The sequence below is a fragment of the Dermacentor variabilis genome, chromosome 5, assembly GCF_050947875.1.
Source record: "Dermacentor variabilis isolate Ectoservices chromosome 5, ASM5094787v1, whole genome shotgun sequence".
Taxonomy (NCBI): domain Eukaryota; kingdom Metazoa; phylum Arthropoda; class Arachnida; order Ixodida; family Ixodidae; genus Dermacentor; species Dermacentor variabilis.
Window position 1 is genome coordinate 170,873,563 of NC_134572.1, and position 24,435 is coordinate 170,897,997.

Genomic DNA, 24,435 nt, shown 5'->3' on the forward strand with positions numbered 1-24,435 from the left:
CCGAAAAATAACAGCTGAATCTTTCCAAGGCAATGGCGAGGTTATATTTGAACAAAAAAAAAGAGCACGATAGAAAACCAGATGGAAAAGGAGCTGGTGCTGACAAATTTCAACTGGAAGAAAGTCGAAGAGAAAATTCCTGAGCACGGAGCCACAGGGATAGATCAGGTTCCCTTTAGGCTGAGTAATGAACTAGGACGAGATCTAGGGAAGCTCTGGGGAAAGCTGTGGAGAAAACATCAAAAGGTAGACGAATACAAGACAGTTGACAAAGTAAAACGAATTTAATAGAATTATAAAAAAAAATGGAATTCACTCGTATAGACCGTTGACCATGACATCGGTAATATACAGGCTAGCAATGCAGGCATGCAAATTAAAGATGCAAGCAGGGGCAGAGAATAATGGCATTTTGGGAGAACTTCAGAATGGCTTCAGAATAGGTAGGCGTTTAGATAACTTATTTGTTCTTACTCAGTGTCTTGGAAGATCAAAAGTAGAAAGCAGATCATTATGTGTGGCCATTTTAGACATTAAAGGTACCTATGATAACGTATACCGCAACATTTTGTGGGACATTCTGGAAGGAAAAGGCTTAGGTGACGATTGTATACAGCATTTGAGAGAGATTTACCTAGGAAATACCGTTTGCGTTGAATGGGAAGGGATGAGGAGCGAGGAGAAAGTTAATATCAACAAGGGACTGAGGCAGGGGTGCGCTTTATCCCCATATCTGTTAATGATGTACATGGAGAGGATGGAGAGGGCGCTGGAAGGAAGTAATATTGGGTTTAATCTCTCATACGTACAGGTGGCTACAGCAGTAGAGCAGCAGCTTCCAGGCTTATTTTATGCGGACGAGATTGTGTTGATGTGATTGTGAAACAAAGTGATTTGCAACGTCTGGCTAATATCTGTGGACAGGATGGCGAGAGTTTAGGTTTTAGTTTAGGCTAGGGAAACAATAGCTCCCTAGCTGCGGTAAAGCTTGGGAAACAATGGAGCATGTTTTATTAGAATGTGGAGACATCTCCCCAGCGGTCAATTTAAGCACCACTGGCTTTCTTGAAGCCTTTGTGTTCAGCGAGAGCAGGAGGAAAGTAAGCATGTCCGTAATAGAGATTAGTAAGAGGGGATTGGACGATTGGTGGAAGAAAAGTAGGGAAACTACAAAAAACGGAGACGTACAAAAGCACAGTTCACAATAGGGGGTCAGAAAGTTTGGTTGTGGGAGTTGATCGTGTTTCTTTTTCTTTTTCTTTTTTACACCTAGGTAGGACATTAGGCAGTATAACAGCAAGAGTTTGATGGCGCAACCCACCGCCCCGTTCCAAAGAGGACGCTCATAACATACGTGCGTCCGTCCGTCCGTCCGTCCATGGTGTGACATCATTACTCTCCGATAAAAAAAAAACCGTGCGCTCGCTTTGGCGGTCCTTTTTCTCGCAGTGGAAAAAAAAAATTCACCAAGCTGGGGACTAAAGAGCCGAGAGATAGTCAAAGCAAGGGATAAAAAACATGCGTAGCCCTGCTATCGCAAACACCAGAACCTGGGGAGCTGGGAGAAGGAGAGTATAGTCCAAACCACACATATAGTCTAATTTTTGCTGGGCTTCCCCCTGCTCCGCTGGTCTCTTGTTTGCGATGGCACAGCGACGCATAATTTTTCTGTTCACAAGTACAATTCTTCGCCGTTATGCCGCATTTAATATCCATTGCAATCAGTATATCTGTCTAGGTGCCACTTTGATATGCACTGTCATATCTGTTATAATATCACAGGGCTTAATATCCTGAACTCATATAGTTTGTACTAGATTGAATAAATTGTCTATTTTGACCTCTACTATGAATCCCTTTCCACAGTTAAAGGAGAATAGAGGGGGTTACCGAGGGGCCCGATTTTTATTAGTCATATCATAAGAAGCCAACAAACACTGACACCAAGGACAACATAGGGGAAATTACTTGTGGTTAATAAATGAAATAAAGAAACGATAAATAATGTAAATTAAAGTGGATGAAAAACAACTTGCCGCAGGTGGGAATCGAACCCACAAGCTTCGCATTTCGCGTGCGATGCTCTACCAATTGAGCTACCACGGCGCTGTTTCCCCTTCCACTTTTCTTCGGTACTTATGTGTCCTAGAAGAACCCTGGGCGTGTTAGCCAGCGCCACCACTTACAGACCTTGGCGGCGGACGTGGGACGTCCTTTTTGCCGCAGGCGTCACGAGAACCTGATCTTTTTGGGTGAAGGCAACTGGTCAATAAACGCACATATGCTACCTGAAGGCATCAATGTTGCCGGATTCGAGACCCTCGTTATGTAATAAACGAGAAGAGAGGGGGTTACGGAGGGGCCCGAGTTTTATTAGTCATATCATGAGAAGCCGACAAACACTGACACCAAGGAAAACATAGGGGAAATTATTTGTTAAGTACATACGGGAAATTACTTGGAAAACATAGGGGAAAGTACAGTTAAGTGACTCACAGCCACATCTTTTGCGTCCCATGTGCAGCCAATCCATAAATACTCCTTATGTGTCTCTTTGACGCTTGTTGACTTCATACATGGCCTAATTAGCATACCCTGCGCCTTTGAATTAACCAGTCATTCTGTTGCACCAACTCCATACAAACTGGTCAATAACAGGAAGCCACTTCAAATTTCGTAGATGTGTTTCGGCCAAGGCGTACACCCTAAGAGTTTCGTCATTGAGCTGTGTTTGAATGTTTGAATTTCCTGCCGTTTATCCTGCTTGCGACCACTCTGCATGTTTCCGTAACACATCTAGCGGGTTTCCTAACTCCTTGTACTTTTATTCTGCACCTTGTTGGTGTGTTGCTACATTCACTACCTAATCTACCTTCCTGTGCGCCTGCGGGCCGCATAAAGAAGCTACGGCGGGTGCTGCGAACCCACGCCCCACTGGTGCAGCTACCTGCTCGCTAAAATGTATCCCCTAACGCACAAAAGCACCATCGGAGACCATTCGGTGCGCCTTCATGTTGATTTCAAGGACTGTAAAATGATTGGCGCGGTATCGCGGATCAAACTCCTACGTGGCCACGGTGGTTGACCCCCAGGGCAAGATCCTGAATGCCGCGTCTATCCAACGCTCGACGGCGTCCGTCGCAGAGCAAGTCGCAGTGGCGCTGGCTCTGTGCGAACCCGGGCGCACGCATATCTTCACGGACTCCAGGTCGGCGGCGATGGCCTTTCTCGCCGGCTCTGTCTCGGCCGACCGAGGCTGCGGCAGAGCTGAGGACCCGCAAGGCAGGCACGGCCCGTCACGTCATCACTTAGTTCCCGGCTCACATGGGCCGGAACGTCTCCCCCGGCTCTATCAACCCGAATGAGCTGGCCCACGGCCAGGCGCGAGGCCTCATCAACCGCGGCGGTCCGAGGGGCCCGGCTTCGCAGGGGATCGACCGAACCACAGACCCGCTGCTAACTTTCCGGCTCCTCAGGCAGTTTCCGGCTCCTCACCCGAAGCTAGGCAGACCCCAGACCTCGGTGCTGAGAATGCTGCAGACGGGCTTTTTTCCGTCTCGCTCAAGGCTGAGCCACTACACTCCGGGTGTGGATCCCCGCTGCCCAGAGTGCGGCGAGGAACGATCCACTTTGAACCACATGCTGTGGCAATGTTCTATGTTGCGCCACTCGCCTTTCAACAGGCAAGAAGATTGGGATGAAGCCGTCAAGAGCGACAACCTTCAAGTCCAACTTCGCGCTGTCCAAAGGGCCTGCGCCAGGGCTGAAAATCACGGTCTTCTGCCCCCGGCGCGGGTGCGGCCCGCGACTACGACAACGTAGTCCCTTAGGACCAATTAAAGTTTCCTGTCTGTCTGTCTGTCTGAGCTAGCATCAAAATCTTCCCGTTTACTGCAAGCACTATCCCTTCAATTTAACACCTCTTCATCTCCACCTCCGGTACCATATACACTGAAATCTGCGCATCCTCATAAATTTTCCGAGTTCGCTGACCTCTTTTGCTATAAGCTTCGTGATCCCCTCCCCATCTTTGCAGTAGGTCAATTACTCACCCCATTGTGACTACAAAGTGCTGATCCTTCACTGTGTTCTGCACATGTTGATTAGTTGTAGCCATGATTTCCCTGACTGGTATCCACCGAAGCGCGCTAAACTATACTCGCTCGTCTGTACCTACTTTCGCTTTTATCATCGTTTCTGCCCTACGCATATTCTAATCCCCAACAACGGTAATTCGACCCTGGCTCCACCATTCGCTTCTTTGTTGGTTTCTGCTTCCGCCATCAGTGGTAACCTGGTTGAGGCCATCCCTAACATGTCCGTCAGTAGTTTGCGGTTTGGTGGTGTCGGCTTGCTGCCCATTTGCCGCTTCGAAACGAGCCCTCTTCGTGGTTCTGGCACTGTTTACGGATTGGCGGCCCTGAATCTTCGTCTACTTTTGCTAGCTTGTCTTCCAGAGCTTCCTTTGTTTCTGCTCCTTCTTGAGCTCGCCTTGTAGCTTCTTTACAAGCTTCCCTAACTTAACTGTGTCCTGCTCAAAGCGACCTAGTCTTGAAACACGCGCACACGCACACACGCACACGCGCACGCGCACACGCGCACACGCGCACGCACACGCGCACACGCACACGCGCACACGCACACGCGCACACGCGCACACGCGCACACGCACACGCGCACACGCACGCACACGCACGCACGCGCACGCACGCGCACGCACGCGCACGCACGCGCACGCACACGCACGCACACGCACACGCACACGCACGCACACGCACACAAATCCTTCCCCTTTGCCTCACCTAGCGAGGGAAACCGCGTTTCATTCAAAGGGAAGAGGCCAGTGCACTCTGTACAACAAATGATAGGGCTCGTCAGAGCAACCGACATTATCATTTATTAACACATTTGCGAAAAATAGCCCTACTTGAAAAAATGTCGTTCCTCATTTGTACCTAACAGAAGGGCTCAAAAAACACAAAAGCGTGAAAAAATAATCTAGACAGATTGTTTAACCTATATATTTAAGGCACCAAATGTCAAAGAAATAAGGAAAAGGTTCATCGGTTTTGCGCACCGCTTCTGTTAGGCCGAGAATGCGCACTGATGGGACTGCACTACCCTTTCCTTAGGCGTCACTCGAGAGAGGGACGGGCTAGTAGGGTGCCTCGATGTAGCGCGACGTCGTACAGGGTTGTGGCACCTTTCGGCATGCGCCACGCCACCGTTTTGCTCCGCAGTCGCCATACTGAAGCGAGTTGCTTGCTATGCCCGTTCCTTGCAGCGTTGCTAAAGCAGCATTCTTGGGAAGTTTGCGAAGCTGCGATATATGCGAGATTTGCGAGGTAAGCCATAACACCCATGCTGCTTCGTATAAGAGTATTGCATCTGTCCGCTCTTAGGTACGAGCATTGTGTGGTTTTGTATGTTTGATCATTCCTAAAACGTCCGGCACGTGGCATTATCAGCTTTTCTGTGACGCGAGATGCGACCAGATTTATATCTCGATTGATCCGAGCCATGCGCGACGATGTTGGGTTCCAGAATTTTGTCATTGTCTTTATCATATCTCGAAGTTTCCTTACCGGCTCTAAATTGAGCTCGGCAGAGAGCGGCGGGCATCCTGTTCGTCTCCGAGCACCTTTGCTGCTATCGCCGCCGTGAAGTTGTGCAGTTCTTATTATGCGCAAATCAGCCTAATGAAGTGTTTCTTTTAGGAGTCTCAATTCAACGTCAACTGGTTGCTGATTTATAGCAAGAGACACAATTGAAGCCTACTGCATGTTGCTCACCTTATAAGCTCTCATGCTCGACAACACCGAAAGGCCTTACTTTATAAAGCAGTCAATGTGATCAAGTAATTCATCGGTTTGAGCATCCCAGTTCGCCAACGCGGAACTATCTGCACAGTGGTCATTTACTCGGAGATCTACACGTGCAAGCATACGCTATTTTATTTTTTGTGAGGAAGACATGCTTAGGATTGCGAGAAAATGTGCGAGACCTTTATACAGCTGAATTTTCTGCGGAAGCGCATGCTAAAGGAGAATATAGGCCGACGCTCCATTGCCCGCTGTATCTGCGCTCACCCCAATATGGCGGTCAGGAAGGCAGTGTCTGCACCCTGTACGGCGGCGCGCTACATCGAGGCACCCTCCGGGTTACTTGAGGGAAGCCTCACCCATGAAAGGAAGAATGGTTTACGCTCCTCAACAATTGCGGTGGAGTGTACATGAAGCAGAGTGACCACTTCTGTCGAGGGATGACGCTGCTGCACCTTTCCGTTTTGCCAAGAGCGCAGAAAAGAGACAGCAAGGCTGTGTTTTCCTGACCCTTGTGCGCAACGTTTAATTGCGAAATACAAATCTGGGCACGACGCCTAGTGACTCGGAGGAGGATGCCCTGTGTTCCGTTTGTCCATAGGCGAGCTGCACTAAGCACCTGCAGATAAACCCACCGGATTAAGTTTACCGACCTCAAGTTTTCCGACAGACACCAGCGCCACTCTTTCGCCTCGCGGAGACCGGCGTCACCATGTGTAAGGTCGCAGGCACTGTGAGGCGCCCGCGTGACCCGCAATCTTTGCAATATTGTTTCTCGCGCCGCCGTTGCTTCGAGATCGTTCGGCAGTCAGGTAGCCCAGGTGCCTGGTACTGTGGCGCGGTGAACTTCAAGTTCAAGCTTCATTCATCAATGGTGACAGCTTTACAAAGAATTATATACAGAATTAACACTACACAGCCAGCCCCAAAGTTAGAAACTGTCAGTGGGCTCCCATACATGAACAAAAAAAATATAAATAAACGAGATACAGATCAAGCATTGGTTACGGTGACTTTACAGACAATTTGACAAAAATAAGGAACAGTGCGAGAAAACACGACAATATAAAGGTGTTTATTAAGACAAAAATTGCAAAGAAAACTTCTCTAGTGAACAAGCAATGCAAATTTTAAATAAAATAAAGATACGAGTAATATAACATGTTGTATAATAGCTATGTCAATTAATATTACAATCACAAAAGTCAGTTCTTAGGATGAAGAGAGTTGCTGCATAAATATTTCTTAAGTTGGTTCTTGAATATATGCTCGGTGGGGGATGATTTAATGGTATGTGGAATAGAAAGAATTCCACAGTTTTATTCCCACAAATCTGGTAGCGAACTTACCATAGTTTGTACGCACTTTAGGTAAAGCACGACTATCGAGTTCAGAGAACCTGGTATTGTTAGTATTTATAAAAGTTTCAATAACAACGCCATCTATATGTGCAATATTACGAAATACCTTTTATATCTCGATTGTTAACTTTAAACGAAAGAGCTGATGAAGAGGATGAATGTTTAAACTGCAATAAAGTGGCGTTGCATTGGAAAGGAAATGGCTGAAAGTCACGAGACAAAGCGCCTGATTCTGCAGGCGTTGAAGTTGGCTGAGGTGAGTGAGGTACGTGGCAGCCCAGGCGGATACGCAGTAAGATAAATGGCTGTGAATGAGTGCATGAGAAAGGGAATGGATGATGCGCGGCTGAAAGTATTCGCGGCATTTGATTATGGCGCGCATTGCAAAAGAAATCTTTCGGACAAGTGACTGCGCATAGCGATTGAATTTCAGATGCCTGTTTAAACCTACGCCAAGAAACTTTGTGCTATCAGATATTCGTATTAAGTTGTTGTCAAGACGCACAGATATAGATTTCGAAATTAGTGTCGGGGAAGAATGAAAAACCATAAAAACCGTTTTTAGCGGATTGACGCACATGTTCTTTCGACACCAGGAAGTTATGCTATGCAGATCAACGTTAACATTTCGCTGTAGCTGATCGACATTATTAGCGCTAGTTCATTTATTGATACTGTCTGCCCATCTTTGAGCTATTACAGGAGCGTTAGGTGACAATACAAGCAACAATATATATGTATGATAAAGAAAATAAAAGTACATTTTGGGAATGCACTGATAGTATAATCATGGCAAATACAGCATGTAATACAATGCCGAGGTGTCGACAGTATTAACATCTCGCCAAGTTACGGTATACGTACACATGTGCTTTGACATGTTCAAGAAAGTCGCGTATAGATGACGTCCTTACTATTGAGCCTGATAATAGATTCCATTGTTTTATTGCTTTGTGAAAGAATCTATATTTAAAACAATCATTGCGAGTAGTAGGAGGAGAGATATAGATGCTGTGGCAGTGACGAAAATAGTTACCAGGAGAGAACTGAAAATAGTCATCTTTAGCAATTTTAACAAGGTCATGAATAATAAGAAAAAGAAACTTCAAACGGCCATACTCAGTTCTAGACTCCAGAGAGGGAAGTTCAGCAAGTTCACATAACTGGGTAGAGGAGTGAGGACGACAATATTTGTTAAAATTAAATCGTGCAGCAAGCCTCGAAATTTTATCCAGCTTAGACTGATTAGATGAAGTGTATGGGTCCCACACAATTTTTGCGTACTCCATAGCCGGTCGAATCAACGTTTTATATGTCAGGCATTTTACTTCAGGGGTGGCATTATGCAGATTTCTTCTAAGCGACCATAATGCTTTCTGGGCCTTAGTAGATACGTAATCAACGTGTTCATTCCAACACAAATCCGAGGTAAGCTTTAAACCGAAGTATTTAAACGCTGATACTCTTTTTACCGCGACACCTTCAATGGAATAAGCATAATCAATAATACTTCGTTTTCTAGTGATAGACATATAATCCATTTTTTCAGAGTTCAAAACCATTTGCCAGGTCTCACACCAATTTTTCACCCTTTGGAAATTTGAATTTAAATCGGTTTTATCGGCTGGCGATTCGATACGAGCATACAGTACGCAATCATCTGCGAAGAGTCTGATGGGAACTGTAATATCTTGCGACATGTTATTGATAAATAATAAGAATAACAGGGGGCCCCTGGGGTACTCCAGACTCCACAGGCGAAAAGTAAGACCGGTATCCCTCACATGAAACAGACTGGACTCTATGGTTTTGGTAAGACGAAAACCATTCGGATAAGCGAGGGTTTTTGAATATAGTTTTCATTTGTAATAGCAACTTTGGGTGCGACACCTTACCGAAAGCCTTGGCCACATCCAAGAATATTACGTCTGTTTGGCCTCAGTTATTTATTGTATATGCGAGATCTTAAAGAGCCTCTATTAGTTGGGCCACTGTAGAGAGTCCCTGACGGAACCCGTGTTGGCATTTGTTTAGGATATGGTAGTTATCCAGGTCGAGCCTTCCTTCATGGCTCCCGGCGATGACAACTCGACTCGGCCGCCTCCGACACCTGTTGCCACTTCGACGACCGACATCACTCTCGCCGCTCCCCGTGATCCTGGCGTATTCTCGGGCAAAAATGGGGAAGACGTCGAGGACTGGATCAGCCTGTACGAACACGTCAGCCACAATAACCGGTGGGACACTACTATCTTGCTCGCTGACGTACTCTTTTACCTCGGTGGCACACCTCGAGTTTGGTTTCGGACGCACGAAGATGAGCTCACCAGTTGGAATTCGCTTAAGCAAAAGCTGCGAGACTTGTTCGGCAACCCATACGGTCACCAACTTGCCGCGCAGAAGGCGTTATCCAGCCGTGTGCCGACGTCAACTGAGCCCTACGTCACGTACATTCAGGACATCTTGGGGTAACCCGCACGCACGACCGCGTCCGCCACCGCTTCTATTGGCCTGGTCTCGCTCGCTCCGTCCGACGCTATGTTGCTGCTTGTGATCCCTGCCACCGTCGAAAAATACCTCAGGTGCTACCTGCCGGTCATCTCCAGCCGATCACCGTCCCTGTGGAACCGTTCTTCCGTGTTGGATTAGACCTCCTCGGTCCCTTTCCCACGTCATCCTCTGGGAACAAATCGGTAGCCGTCGCAACTGATTAGTGGATTAGGCGGTTAGGTGGCTAGATGAGTGGGCTAGATGACAGCAGTGCCGGCAAGATGCTCAGCCGAATATTTTTCTTCGTGCAGCTTCTCGATTGCCTGGTTGTTCCCGTTAAGTGCTGTGCTTCTCCCTCTAGCTCCAACATTTCTTCGTGTCCAGCTGGCCTTTGCTCACAAGGTTGGTACGTGCAGTGCACTGACGATGCGCGTCTGAACTGCCCTATCACCCTGTCCGATAGCCCTGCCCCGTTCATCGGCGTATCTGGCGACCCCCTGCACGCCTTTGCCTACGCCTCATTCGATCAGTCGGCTATCAGCGGTCTACGCGCTGCAATACGTCATCTACCGAGGAGATAAAAGCGTTGCCCCCAGCGCCCTTCTTCAGTGGGCTAGGTGACAGCAGTGCCTGCAAGATGCTCACCCGACTATTTTTCTTCGTGAAGGTATGTTACCGCAAAGGCGCTCATTGTATTAGATCCGACGATAGGTTTCTTCTGCTGTTCCTATGCCCACATGATGTTTCCTGTTCTTCACAAATTATGTACTGCTTGAGGCGCCGTCTGTTGAGCGCTGACGTGGAAGTGAACCCCCGCCCTCCAAAGAAAAATCCTGGCCTTCACCCTTCCCCCAAAAATCAAATGGCTTCGAGTAGCCTTACGAGAATCACGGCAGCCGCTGCTTCCACGTCACGCGCAGACGCTACGGTCGTTGACGCTAGTGACACTATGATTGCCAAAATGCAATCTGAACTATTAGATGGACAGAAGCGATTAGCCCGGGACATAGCCGACATAAAGTCATTCCATTAAACTATCGACGAGCGCTTCGAGCGCCCCGGTTCTCGTGTGACGGCACTTGAGTCTTCACCACCGGAAAAGTACGACATCTTACGTGCTCAACTTGATTCCTTGACTGTTGCTGTGGCGCAGCTGAGTAAGAACAATGATGACCTGGAAAATAGATCTCGTCGCAATACCTTAATTTTATATGGCATCCCAGAAGACCCAAATGAAGATGGGGAGGACCTATTAAACAAGGTGTCAAACGTCATCTCAGAGAAATTGTCGATCCAATGTCCAAGAATCGAACACTGTCATAGGCTTGGTAAGGTATGCGAGGACCGTCCATGTCCTGTTCTGAGAATTCTGGACTACTCCGAGAAAATAACCATACTAGAAAACGTACACAAATTTAAACACACTGACTACCACGAAACCGAAGACTTCTCCTTTAAAATTCATGCACTCCGAAAAAAAACTTTGGGAAGCGTCCGAGGTATATCGCAACAATGGCTCTCAGGTGAAGCTTCGCTTCAATTACATTCTTATTGATAAATCTCGGTACGTCTAGAACGCTGATAAGGATGCCCTCGAGAAAGACCACAGGCAGTCCCCTAAACGCACAGCCCGACATTTTACTATGTCTACTGTTTGACGTCTTAAGCACAGGCATGAAAAGCTCTCGATTATGAATATTAACGCTAGAAGCATTATAAACAAATTTCCTGACTTGTTGTCGCTTGTGTGTTCGCACTCCCCACATATTGTGGGCATTACGGAAACGTGGCTTCACAATGGCGTCCATGATTCAGAATTCACTCCCCTAGGCTACGTGGCGATACGAGCGGATCGACAGGATAGCAAAGGCGGAGGGGTCGCCCTCATCGTTCGATCTGACATTAAGTTCTCCGTTATGAAGGCGCCAGCAGAAATTGAGTGTGTCTGGTGTAAATTATTACTTGATGAACGGTCCATTATAATCGGCATTCTTTATCGACCACCAGGTTCATCTGTCGATGTATTGCGCATCCTTAATGATTATTTGAACATACAAACATTCACACTGTCTAATCTTATTTTTATGGGAGATTTCAATGCTCCAGGTATCAATTGACCATCATTTACGTTTTCTGGTCGGGATACATCCATCTGTCAAGAATCGCTGAATATTTCCTTGTTGTTCGATCTAAAGCAAATTGTTAACGAAGCAATGAGAGGTGACTCGCTGCTTGACTTGGTCTTTCTCGGTTCAAATATTTATCAGTGTGGTTTTGAATGTGATATTGTTGATGCAATTTCGGACCACAAGGCTGTGGAAGTTAAACTATTAACTGGCCTGTTTTCGCGCCACTGTCGACTTTCACCACGTTTCCTGATTTCGCTCGCGCTGACAATATTGCTATCAACAATTTTCTTGCTTCTTTCGGTGCATTTCACACGATTAGTCACATAGGTGACATCAACGAACTAGTCAGCAACTTTGAAACTATTGTCAGTGACTGCATGCAACGTTTTGTTCCGCTAAAAACAAAGAGAAAGAACCTCAAAGTACCCTGGATGACATGTGATATACTTCACGTATAACGCCGCGTCGGACACTCAGGCGTGTGAAGCGTTAATCAGACCCTGATAGTCCTATCAAGTTTCGTAGGGCAAAGGAAGAAGTGCGAGTAAGTACGAAATCGGCAAAATATCGTTTTTTCAATGTCCAGTTAGGTAATCTTCTAAAAACTAATCCTCGCAAATTTTGGCGCTCTCACTTGCTAACAGAGCCTACATCGGCATTTATAATCGTCAATGATGGAACAACTAACGATTCCGTTATAATAGCTGATGCTTTTAATGCCTACTTTAAACTGTGTTTTCATCAGATACCCACAAAGTTCCATCCTTTGACCCTCCTAAAGTGGCAACCCCGATTACTGATATCATGATTAATGAGCATGGTGTACTGAACCTAACACTACAGTTAGACAATAAGAAATGCACGGGTCCTGACGGTATACTCAATTCTTTTCTCGTTCGTTATTCATTATGGTCTGCTCGCTACCTAACCATCATCTTTCAAAAGTCCCTCAATGCCGGGATTGTTCCATCCTCCTGGAAGCTGGCCAAAGTGCATCCATTATTCAAATCTGGTAATAAAGAGCTGTTATCTAATTATAGACCTATTTCATTAACGTCATATTCGTGTAAGATGCTGGAGCACATAACTCACTAACATGTAATGGAGTTTCTGGAATCTAATCACATGCTTTCTAACTTTCAGCCCGGTTTTAGGGAAGGTTTCAGCACCTTAACACAACTAGTTGAATTCTCACACGACATTCTCTGCGCTATTGATATCGGCAAACAGGTCGACGCTATATTTATAGATTTTTCCAGGGCTTTCGTTACTGTACTGCATTCTAATCTCTTAATAAAGCTTAATATGATTTTGAAAAATTCTCACTTGGTTAGCTGGATTGCCAGTTTCCTTTCTCATCGGTCAATATTCGTATGTTATAATTCAACTAATTCTTCTTCTGTGGACGTGTCATCTGGTGTACCCCAAGGCTCGTTTCTTGGCCCTTTACTACTTCAACTATACATTAATGACATACCCGGAAACGTGACCTCACACATACGCCTTTATGCGGACGACTGTGTTTTGTATCGCGTGATTCACACACCAGAAGATCATCTTGAACTAAATTCCTCATTTGTCAGCTTCTGCACCTGGTGCAACACTTGGCAAATGAAAATAAATTTTACTAAAACTGTGATAATGTCATCTTCTAATAATGCCTCTCCTTCATTGATCAATTGCACTTTCAACGACTTATCCTTGCACAGGGTCTCGGAATACAAGTAACTTGGCATCATATTTACCACTAACATGTCCTGGTCAAAACACAATAATTTCATTTGCACTAAAGCAATCCGGGAGCTCGGGTATTTTAGGCGCAATTTCAACAATTCTGCAGAGGAAACTAAGTTACTAATGTATAAAATTTTAATTCGCCCAATCCTGCATTATGCTTCTCCTGTCTGGAACCCTCATAAGCAGTGCGACATTAACTCCATTGAGAGCATACAACGAAAATCTATTAGGTTCATATATTGTCGCTGTGATCAGTATTTTTCAGCCTCTCGTGCCTTATCTTCTTTGAACCTAACCCCTTTATCCATACACCGTCACATAGAGTAATTGAAGTTCCTGCATGGTATCGTCAATTTTTCTTATCGTGTCTCGCATCCCATACATATTCCTTCAGACATTCCTCGGTCCAGTAGGAGTCACCATAGCCTTAATATTAGGCCCTACTTTGCTCGAACTAATAAATTTAAATACAACTTTTTCCCACGTGCTATTGAATTCTCGAACTTAATTCCCGGAACAATTAGGTCACTGCCACTAAACGATGTTACGTTAAAAGTTAACTGCACCTGATTTTATGTATTTTCTTGTTGTTACAGTGTATTGACTCATTCTCATTTTGTACTGGCTCTAAGTGTTGCTGTTATTTTGAGTTTCATTTGTGTCATCTGCCTTATTTCTTGTGAATTTTAATGTTATTGTTTACATGTTTCTTGTATGACTTCTTTTCGTCTAACCCACTCCTGCGATAGCCCCATAAAGGGGCTGCAGTATGTATAAATAAATAAAATAAAATAAAATTACGCCACCCGATACGCTATCACGAGGGCTCTCCCTTCCAGTTGCGCCACTGACGTAGCGGACTTTCTCTTGCGTGACATTATCTTACTTCATGGCGCCCCACGACAGCTGCTTACTGACCGCGGTCGTAACTTCCTCTCGAAAGCTATCGCCGACATTGTGCTTTCCTGCTCCACTCAACACAAGCTGACTACCTCATACCATCCTCAAACCAATGGCCCGACAGAGCGGTCAAACCGTACTCTTACCAATATGCTGTCCAAGTACGTTACGAAGGACCGCCACGACTGCGACATCCCTTCCTTACGTCACATTTGCCTATAAGTTGTTCCCGGCACGACACCGCCGGATTTTCTCCATTTTATCTCCTGTATGGTCGCGAACCTACCTTGCCTCTTGGCACGGCACTTCTTCCTGCTGCGATCTCAACAAGCGAGTATGCGCGCGACGCCATCGCCCTCGCCAACCATGCACGCCAGCTTGCAAACCCCTCAGCAGAGTCAGTACAACGCCCGCAGCCATGACGTACAGTTTTCGCCTGGTGCTCTCGTGCTCCTGTGGTCACCCTGTCGTCACGTCGGACTTTCAGAAAAGGTCCTTTCGAGATATACAGGGCCCTACCGCATGCTGCGCCAGGTGACGCCTGTGACGTACGAAGTTGCTCCTGTTAGTTCAACCTCGTCCTCTACTCTGGTATCTAGTGATGTTGTGCACGTCAGTAGGCTCAAGGCCTACTACACTGCTTCCGAGTCCGGCCTTTAGTCGCTCCGGGACGGCGCTTTTGGCGCCGGGGGTAGTGCTACGGAACAGTATTGTCGATGACATAGAGGCGAGCAGTGTGAAGACGACAAGGACGATTGGAGGCTAGTGCGGGCTGTTTCCTGTTGGCCAAGTGCGGCGTATTCCCTTGTAAATATACTTCTATATAGCTTTTCGTCTGCGACTTCCTACGTAACAATGTTATGTTCAATTAGTTTCGAACAAGTGCTGGTGAGGGAGATCGGCCTATAATTTTTAACGTCTGATTTGCTGCCACTTTTATGAATTGGGATAACTTTAGCACGCTTCTATGCACTGTGAAAGGAACATTGGTCAATAGATGCCTGAAAAATTACACTTAGCAATTTATAAGCCCACTATGCGTACCTTTGTAAAAATTTATTAGGAATTCCGTCAAGCCCAGTACTTCTTTTTAGTCTTCATATTGAGTATGAGGTTAAGTAGACCCTGTGCGTCAATTTTTATATCTTGAAAAGGCGGCCTTCCAGATTCATCCGCAAAATCGGGCAGGAAGCCGTTATCGCGTGTGAAGAGTGACAAGAAGAAAGAGTTGAACTCCTGGGCCTTCTTCAGAGCGCTATCTCCAATTTCATGAGAACGAGTCCTAGCTGGGGGGTTAATGGATCGCCAAAAGTCTCCGGGGGCGTTTTTCAGAAAAGATTGTAATGTCACATTATAGAACCTATTTTTAGATTCTTTGATTAGCCCTTTTAACTCTTGACTCGTACTAGAAATGCAGCTTTTGTCGATTGGCCGGGAAGTCTTTGAAGACGCCTTTCGCTTTAGCTTTCTTTTTGCATGAATTATCTCTCTGGTTATCCAGGGATTTTCTCGTTTAGTTGTTTTCAAGCATTTTTGGACAAAGTTTTCCACACAGTGCTCGACCATGTTTGAAAAGAACTTCCATAGGTCGTCCACGTCTGCGCCTGAGTGAAGAAGGCCTAGGAACTTATCTAACGAGACTTCGAGACAATCTAAAATATATATATCATCGGGATAATGTAAAAATCAAGACCGGTATTTTTGATGCATGAAGAGTTTGCGCACAGACCAATTTAAGGACGTCACTCCAATTTTATGGTCCGAAATACCATCCTCGATATCACAGCTCATAATAAACGAACATAGGCGATTTGAAACGAAAACAAGATCTAAAAGCGTTGAAGTTTCCGCGCCCACTCTTGTGAAACCGGACACAATTTGAGTTAGGTTATAATTATATGCAATATTAATAACTGATCACATCTCCGTACTTCAATTCCTCCTGAAGAATTCGACGCCCAATCGATTCCAGCCAAATTAATATCGCCCGCAAGCCATATGTTGTCATCTGGATGTACTTGCAAGTTCATAAAGGTTTCAAAGTTTTCTACTACTTCTACAGGGGAGTTGGGAGGCCGGTACAAACCACCGATTAGCAAATTACGGTCATTCAATGCAGTTTTAATCCAGACTGTTTCGATATGGATTGGATCATTAGGTACGGTAAATGTGTTGTCGCCTTTCACAAGTACAGCTACCCCACCCCTCTAGTTCGCCAATCCTTTCTCGATCCTCAAAATATCAGAGGAGCGTTACTTCGACCTCAGTCACATCCGGATGCATCCATGTTTCTGTTATTGCCATTGCATCTGGATTGTGCTCTATTACAATACTTTCTAGGCAATCTTGTTTGTTAAGTACGCTACTTGCATTCAGGTAAATGATCTTAGAGCATGTAGATTTATTTTGTTCGAGTCAGTCGGTACCTGAAGCCGAACGAAGAGCGGCCGCAGGAGCCGGGTACGCGTATTGGTGACTGTTACCATCATCCCAGGCCTAGAGCACATTGTTAACTTTTATCTTGTCAAAAGCCCATGTCACCTTCGCTCCGGTTTTCCTCTCCTCACCTGTCGACTTCAAGTTTTTCTGAGCAGTAGCAACTCTTCTGGAAAAATCTACTTGCTCACTGAACGGGGTTCCTATTAATTTGGGGCAGTTTTTAAATCTTTTAAATTTTTTCCCTGAAGTCCTCTACTCGGAAAATCACTGGTCGACTTGTTCCTGGGGCCTTTTTGCCCAACCGATGAATTCCTTTGATAGATTTAAGTTTGTTTTAAATTGTTTTGTTTAAATCGTCATTAACTTTTCGTAGGAGTATTTACTCAGTTGCAAGTGTGGCCTTTTCTATTACTCTAACAATAATGTTATCGCGCTTTTGAACGATTTTCGAGATTGTCGATTCGATATGACATTTGAAGGCATTGATGAAGATTTCACACACAACCTTCAAAAGTAACAAGTCGGGTGTTGGAGTCGACTGCGCACTGTAGTTTAGATTCTATTGTTTCCAGTATTTTCTGGACAACCGAAATGGCTCTCTCTGAGGTTAACTGCTTTACCTGAATTCCAGAAATTTTAGCAAGGATTTCTTTCTTCGTGTTCAGCATCTCTTCCACCATATCCTCAAGAGGCCCAAGATTCTCTTAAACATCTCCTGATAGCCTTAGGAGTAGGCATGTGACTAAGAAACATTCACTCGCGCAATTCACAAGCGTTTGTGGACACGGCAACACAACTATGCGCGGATAATTATTATGAAAGCCGTATTTTCTGTCACCAACCTGCAGAAAAAGCAGAATGTCAGGCGCCATAGCCACGGCGATGTTGCCGTGTCCGCTGAAGAGTGGCGAGCCAAATCCGTCCTTTATAGCTGCCAGCCAGACTGTCACGTGGTCTCCAGTTGACGTCAACGTGCTCGAACTAGCTGCGCCGTACGATGTATCCGCGTGCAGCGGATACGCAGTCTTGGTCCGTGCTGAGCCATCGCAAACGTCTGCAGAAGCCACTACCGTAGGCACGTTGTACGCAGGCCCGTAACGATGGTAAGCATTGCTCCCACAGGCCGCAGCAAGAGAAAGGATCCCAAAAAGCACCTGCAGAAAAAGCGGAGTGTCAGGCGACATAGCCACGGCGATGTTGCGTGTCCACTGAAAAGCGACGAGCCAAATCCGTCCTTTATAGCTGCGAGCCAGACTGTCACGTGGTGTCCAGTTGACGCCTACGTGCTCGAACTAGCTGCGCCGTACGATGTATCCACGTGCAGCGTATCTGCTGCACGTGGATACATAGTCGTGGAAAATAGTCGTGTCGTCTGCATATAGTATACAGTCGGTAACAGTCAGAACATTAGGTAGGTCCTTAATAAATAGTGGAAACAGCAGCGGGCCAAGGATCGACTCCTGAAGAACGCCTTGATATATGTTCTTAGCAGATGAGAGTTTGCCGTCAATCTGAACAATTTGAGTACGATTGGTTAGGTAGATAGAAATAAACTGAAGTGGCGGGCCAGTTATGCCGTAAAATTCAAGTTTATGTATTAGAATTTTCTGATTAATGGTCTGAAAAGGTGTTTTTAAATTTATAAATACACTTCCAACTAGCAAACCTTGGTGGATTGCCTCCTTGACTTTATCGGTGAAGGTTAGAAGCGCATGCTCAGTTAAGCAACCCGGCCGAAAGCCATGCTGTTTAGGTGACGGTAGATTAAATTTTGCTAGGTAGGATGGTAAACGTGTATTAGCTAGTCGTTCAATTATTTTACTGAAAAAAAGGAAGAATACAAATAGGCCTGTAGTTATTCAGAAGTTCACGATTGCCTTTTTTGTAAGCAGGTGTTATTTTACCAACTTTCAGAGAACTGAGAAATATGCCTGCTTTAAGCATTTTGTTAACAATATCTGCTATGATAGGAGACGGTTCATTAGAAACTAACTTGATACGATATGGGTGAACAGAGTCTAGGCCAGGTCCAGTAGACGCAAACGAAGATATAGCATGAAGATCTTCTTTTGCATTATTAGGTCGCAAGTAGAAATAATGAAGATGACGGGGCAATGTCGGTAGTGGGGGGTCTGTTTGAGAATCGCAAGTAGTACTACAATATTCACTGAAGGCATTCGCGATATCAGCTGGGTGGCAGTATGCTTGTGTCTGAGTTTTTATTTTTGTTAAATGTTCACGAGATTTATTATTCAAGAATTTTCTGATGACCTGCCAGTTGCGTCTCGTATTATTGCCATTATTCAAAATCCTGTTCTGAAAGTAGTCTCGATTGCCACATTTAAGTGCGGCTGAACGTGTGTTAGAATATTTTTTGAAACGAGATTTAAGTTCACAGTTAAACGGCTCACAAATTACCCTTTTGTGGAGGCAATTTTTCTTCAAGATCGTGACCCAAGGTTTTCGAGGGGAACTGCAAAAACGAGTTATGATACACGTAGTAGTGCATTCATGAATGCAGCGTGTAACTTCAGCCAAGAACAACTGATAAGCTTCTTCAGCGCAAGATTCAGCTGACCACCAGTCACTGTCGTGACGAGGGGGTGAGCTGGGCACCGCACGGGCAAAGGTAATAGACTTCCCTTGCTTCAGCTCGTAGATTGTTCCGCATACGCTGTCCTGTAGTAAAAGTAGGAGTAGATTAGCGACTTGCTCGCGACCGCAACCGCCGCTGCCGAAAGTGCTGCAACAGTGACAAGAACATCCTGGGCCTGCGGCCACCTGTAAAGTTCTGCAGTTTCCAATGCAAACGGTATGAAAAGAAAGGCAAGCAAGCACATTACCGCCTTCTGCAGCATTAGCAAGTTGAAATACGAAAGTTCGCCGTCTACCATAATGCCTGCCTTTACCCTCCGTGGCTGTTTTGTGGCTGTGATGTTTCGTCGCGGGATCGAATCCCGGGCACGGCGGCCGCATTTCGATGGGGGCATAAAGCGGAAAACACCCGTGTGCCTAGGTGCAGGTGCACGTTATAGAACTCCTAATGCTCCAGTTGATTCCGGAGTCCCCCACTACGGGGTGCCTCATAATCAAATCGTGGTTGTGGCATGTAATGCCCCACACATAATTCAATTTAATTTAATGCTTTCCTTTAGTCACGGCCACGTTAGTGCTTCGCCTTGTCGATATATTATAGTAGTTTGGTCGTGATGGACGAGAATATCACCGATGCTTTACTTCGAGGTGCTTTGAGTGACACAACGAGCGTCGGCTGATTTGGGCGTGCGACGTACATTGGGCTTCCTCGTGTTTGACAGCGCGCACATGGTGGGTAACATTTCTGTGATAGCAAGTTGCAAGCAGTTTTGATTGCGATATATCGCAATAAGAGTGAAACTTTTTGGTCGTGTTCAAGAATGGTAGGTGCTGCACGGTCCGACAATCCGGAGCTAGTTCGTTTGGCTGGCTCAGCATTATGGTACAGACCACAGCCTACCATCATGACTTACTGGATAAGAATCGTATAGAATTGTCGTCAGAAGTGGCTATGTAGAAGTACCTGATCCTTTTTGGACTACACCAGCGCATCGAAGTGTCTGAGTGATGGGCACAAATTAATCATGTATTTAGGCACCTCCGGTAGATCACAGTCGGTCTGCCGGGGGACGCGATGATGAAATTGTCTCTGCTCGTACTTGCGACGTGGATTTCCGCGAACGTTTCTCGCCACTTTTTTTAATCTTTCACGAATCTTTTGCCGCTTTCTTTGTTTTCGTTTTTAACGTGCAGTGACATCGCATCACATCACACGCTATACCCAGCCGCATCTCTCCGCTCTTGCCAACTCTCAATGGTGACAGCGAGCAGAGGCTACGACTCCCACTGTGCCTTTAATAATGGAACACAGTTAGACGCGAGAGCTCCGTCAACTGAATTCGCAATGCGAATAAAAATGTCGCAAAAAAAACGTTAAATTAAGTGGCATGCGAAAGCGAACAAGCTCGACTTAGTTGACTGTGCCAACAGCAGTGGTGAAAGATTTTCTCCCCTCTGTTGTTTTTTTGTCTGTCTGCCGGGAAACACGTAGAATTTCACGGGCGATTGTCGACACTTCGTGTTTTCGAGGCTGTTGTGGCACTGAATGGCTGGCATGTGCGAACAAATAATACATGGGAGACACAATCTTCCAGCACGTACGCAACACGCCTGCACGACCACGCTGCCTGGCGACTTCTTCATAAGCTCTCGCGGGCGGCACCGCTCGGCAGCGTCGGTAGAACTGCCAGACAAGGCTGGGAAGTCTGTCTACCGTCAAATGCGAGGAGGAGGAGGAGGAGGAAAAACTTTATTTGCTCTAATTGGTTAGAAATTAGCGGTGGCAGATGCGGTCGGCCGTCTTCACCGTCTTCTTCCCCATCTGCGCAGGGTCGACGCCCCTATTCCAGGGCACCACTGAGGGTGGCTACTCGGCGAGCGTGCCTTACTAGTCCATGCTGAACTTTCGGGTCGCTGCTGGAGAGCACCCTCTCCCACTGCTCCGCACTCGGGTCTTTTATTTGAAGGAATTGTTGATTCTGAACGCATTCCCATGTAATGTGATATAAGGTTGGCTTGGCGCCGCACCAGGGGCAAATGTCTCTATACTGGGTGCGAAACATCTTGTTTAGTGTGTTTAGGTTTGGATATGTTCCTGTCTGCAGCCTCCTCCAAGAGGTTGCTTCATGCTGATTTAGGCTGTTGTGGGGTGGAGGGTATTTGATTCGGACCCCCTTATAGTAATTCAAAATGTCTGAGTAGCTTGGGTTGACTGGTATGGGTTCCTCAGGGTCGGTGCTTGTGGCCGCTCGGTTTGTGTGCTCTCGAGCTGCCTTGTCCGCCCTTAGGTTCCCTTCTATTCCAGCGTGTCCCGGTACCCAGAAAATTGTATGCCTGACTTTGTTGTTAGCCCTGCAGGAGCGGAGGATGTGAAGCGCTCTGCGTCCTGTTCTGCCGTTCATGTAATTCCGACACGTAGTTTGCGAGTCGGTGAGTATTGTTAAAGACCTTTCGGATCGGTAGCCCTCCACTGCCGCTAGAGCTACGGCTATTTCCTCAGCTTCCGTTACCGAGCAGTCCTTCATTGACGCGCTGCTGATCTCTTTGTAGTCCTGGCTTATTACTATCGCAGCTGTCTTTACTATGTTTGTGCCTCTTTGCTTGGCGTATACTGCAGCATCTGTGTATACTGTTGTGTTTTTTGTGGCCAGGTACTTTTCGACGTATTTCGTCCTTGCGTCCCTTCGCGCCGTGTGGAGGTTTGGGTCCATGTTTTTGGGTAGGGGGCTAACAGTGTATGTTTTCCGATATTCATCAGGAATCCCCTCCGTTCTTTGGGTTTCTTTGATTGATTCCGCGAAGCCTAGCCTTATTAGCAGTTCCCTTCCCGTTTTGGTCTGCTGTAGTCTCATGAGCTGTGCGATACTTTGGGCTTCTTTTAATTCTTCGAAGGTGTCGCTTAAACCAAGTGCCATTAGTTTCTCTGTCGATGTATTGTTCGGCAGGTGAAGTGCTGTTTTGTACGCTTTGCGTAAAATTGTGTCCGCTTCTTGTATTTCCTGTTTGGTGCAGTTGAAGTACGGGAGTGAGTATGCGACCCTGCTGACCACCAGGTTGCCAACCAGCTTAAGTGTGTCTCCTTCTTTCATCCCATATCTCTTTTGTGACACCCGCGTGTCCAACCAGCGTGTGGGTGCAGCGCTGGTTGGATTGCACCCACATTCCAAGGATCCTGATTTGTTGGCTTTCGAGAATTACACGGGGCAAGAAAAGCAAAGAAAGCCTTAACCGTCAAATGCGAACATTGCAGACATGTCCCTTTCTCACGCCAACCTTTTCCTTTATTTCGAATACGTCAAAAGATAACTATTTTTCTGTAACTTACTTGCACATGTAATGCATTGAGTGGAACGATTAACAAATGAAAGGCGGCACCAATGGTTTGACTAGGTGATTTTTTTTTTCGGCCGCCCAATACGCAATGCCTAAGCGATAATAACCCTTGAGTTAATATAGATAAGTCAGTGAAACCGTAGGAGTGCCGCTTAATCATGTTTACGTCACGATAAAATTAAATTATTCATCTGAGGGCGTGGTCAGAGGTCGCGGAAAACCCGAACTTTGCCAAACTCGGGCCTTGCGGCATAGCGCCCCTGCTACAACCGATGTGGTAAATTGTGTAGTGCATTGCATTCGTAACAATTTAAAGATTAAACCAGCGAAATCTTAAGAACTTGCTTTGCGCCACAACGGCTCATATTTTGTAACCAGTGACCTCCCACTGATGTGTCAACGCTGGGGTATTGGTGCGTATATCGTATGCTAATTAAGTTCTAAGAGCTACAGTTAGAACAAATTATCTTTGGAAGGAGTGCTTTCTCAACACAAGCTGAACGAATGCTCCTCTTCATCGTACCTTGAATTTACTCGTGGTAAATTTGAGCGAGGAAGTGTGCCTAAACGCTTTATTTAGGACGTATAGACGTTTCTGTAGGCAGTTTGCAGAACAGTGAAGTGATGTTTTCATCTACTACGACGGCGAAACGCGGTAAAAACAACGTCGTCTTTTCGTACATAATAACAGCTGCAGACAGCCGATCGCACTGCGTCAAAGCTTAGATTACTTTCCGCGCAGTAAACAGCGCATCATCGGCTCGTGTTCGCGTCCATGCAGCGCTCTCAGCCGCTTCACACTTGGCGCAACGAGTAAGTTATACGCCTGACTACTTGACGCTGAACGATGTCATCGTGATGGCTTTCGGTGATGCCCGCAAACGAGCTACTCTATGTCGCATGGGAGCCCGCGTTGGAAGACGTGATTTGCGCTCGATCGCGCGCCACAGTAACGCCGAGACGCGGGTTTGAAAGTAAGAAAAACAGGCCACTGGGGACACTTTTTCACTGGGGACGAAACACGAGAACTCACTCCGCTTTAGTATTTGTCTGACTTGCTAGCAAACGATGAGCGATCGCGACATATTCCAATCGACGGTGGTAGAAATACTGCGAGAATCGATATTGGACGTGCGGATGCTCAAAGAATACCGAAGCTAGTTTTCCCGCTTTGAACACAGTGTGGAAATTTTGTCCGTTTCCTCTGTAAAGATCATTGTCAACAGAACTGCAGGCATCTTTAGTAACGATCTTACGAAAGGATCGGGGAGAGTATGAAGGGGATTGATCAGCGCTGACACCCGCGCGAGAGAGAACGACGCCGAGTAGAAAACACCTTTTCACGCTGCTGAACGCGGGAGCCATGCGATTGCTTCAATCGATCACTGCGTGGCGTCACAGGGTTGCGACCCAAAAGCGAGGAAGAAGCAAATATTGTCCAAGGAAGCCGTGCAGCGAGGCGAACTCGCCAACCAGCCTGCACGAGACCCTCGAAAGAAAGATTTAGTGAGCAGAGATTTCCTTCTCAATTTTGTTGTTGTTCGGCAATAGTTGCTGATATGAAAAGGGACAGGAAGCGTGAGTAGATCCAGGCAGCTTGCTTAAGCGGAAAAAGCGCGATTGCGTTCG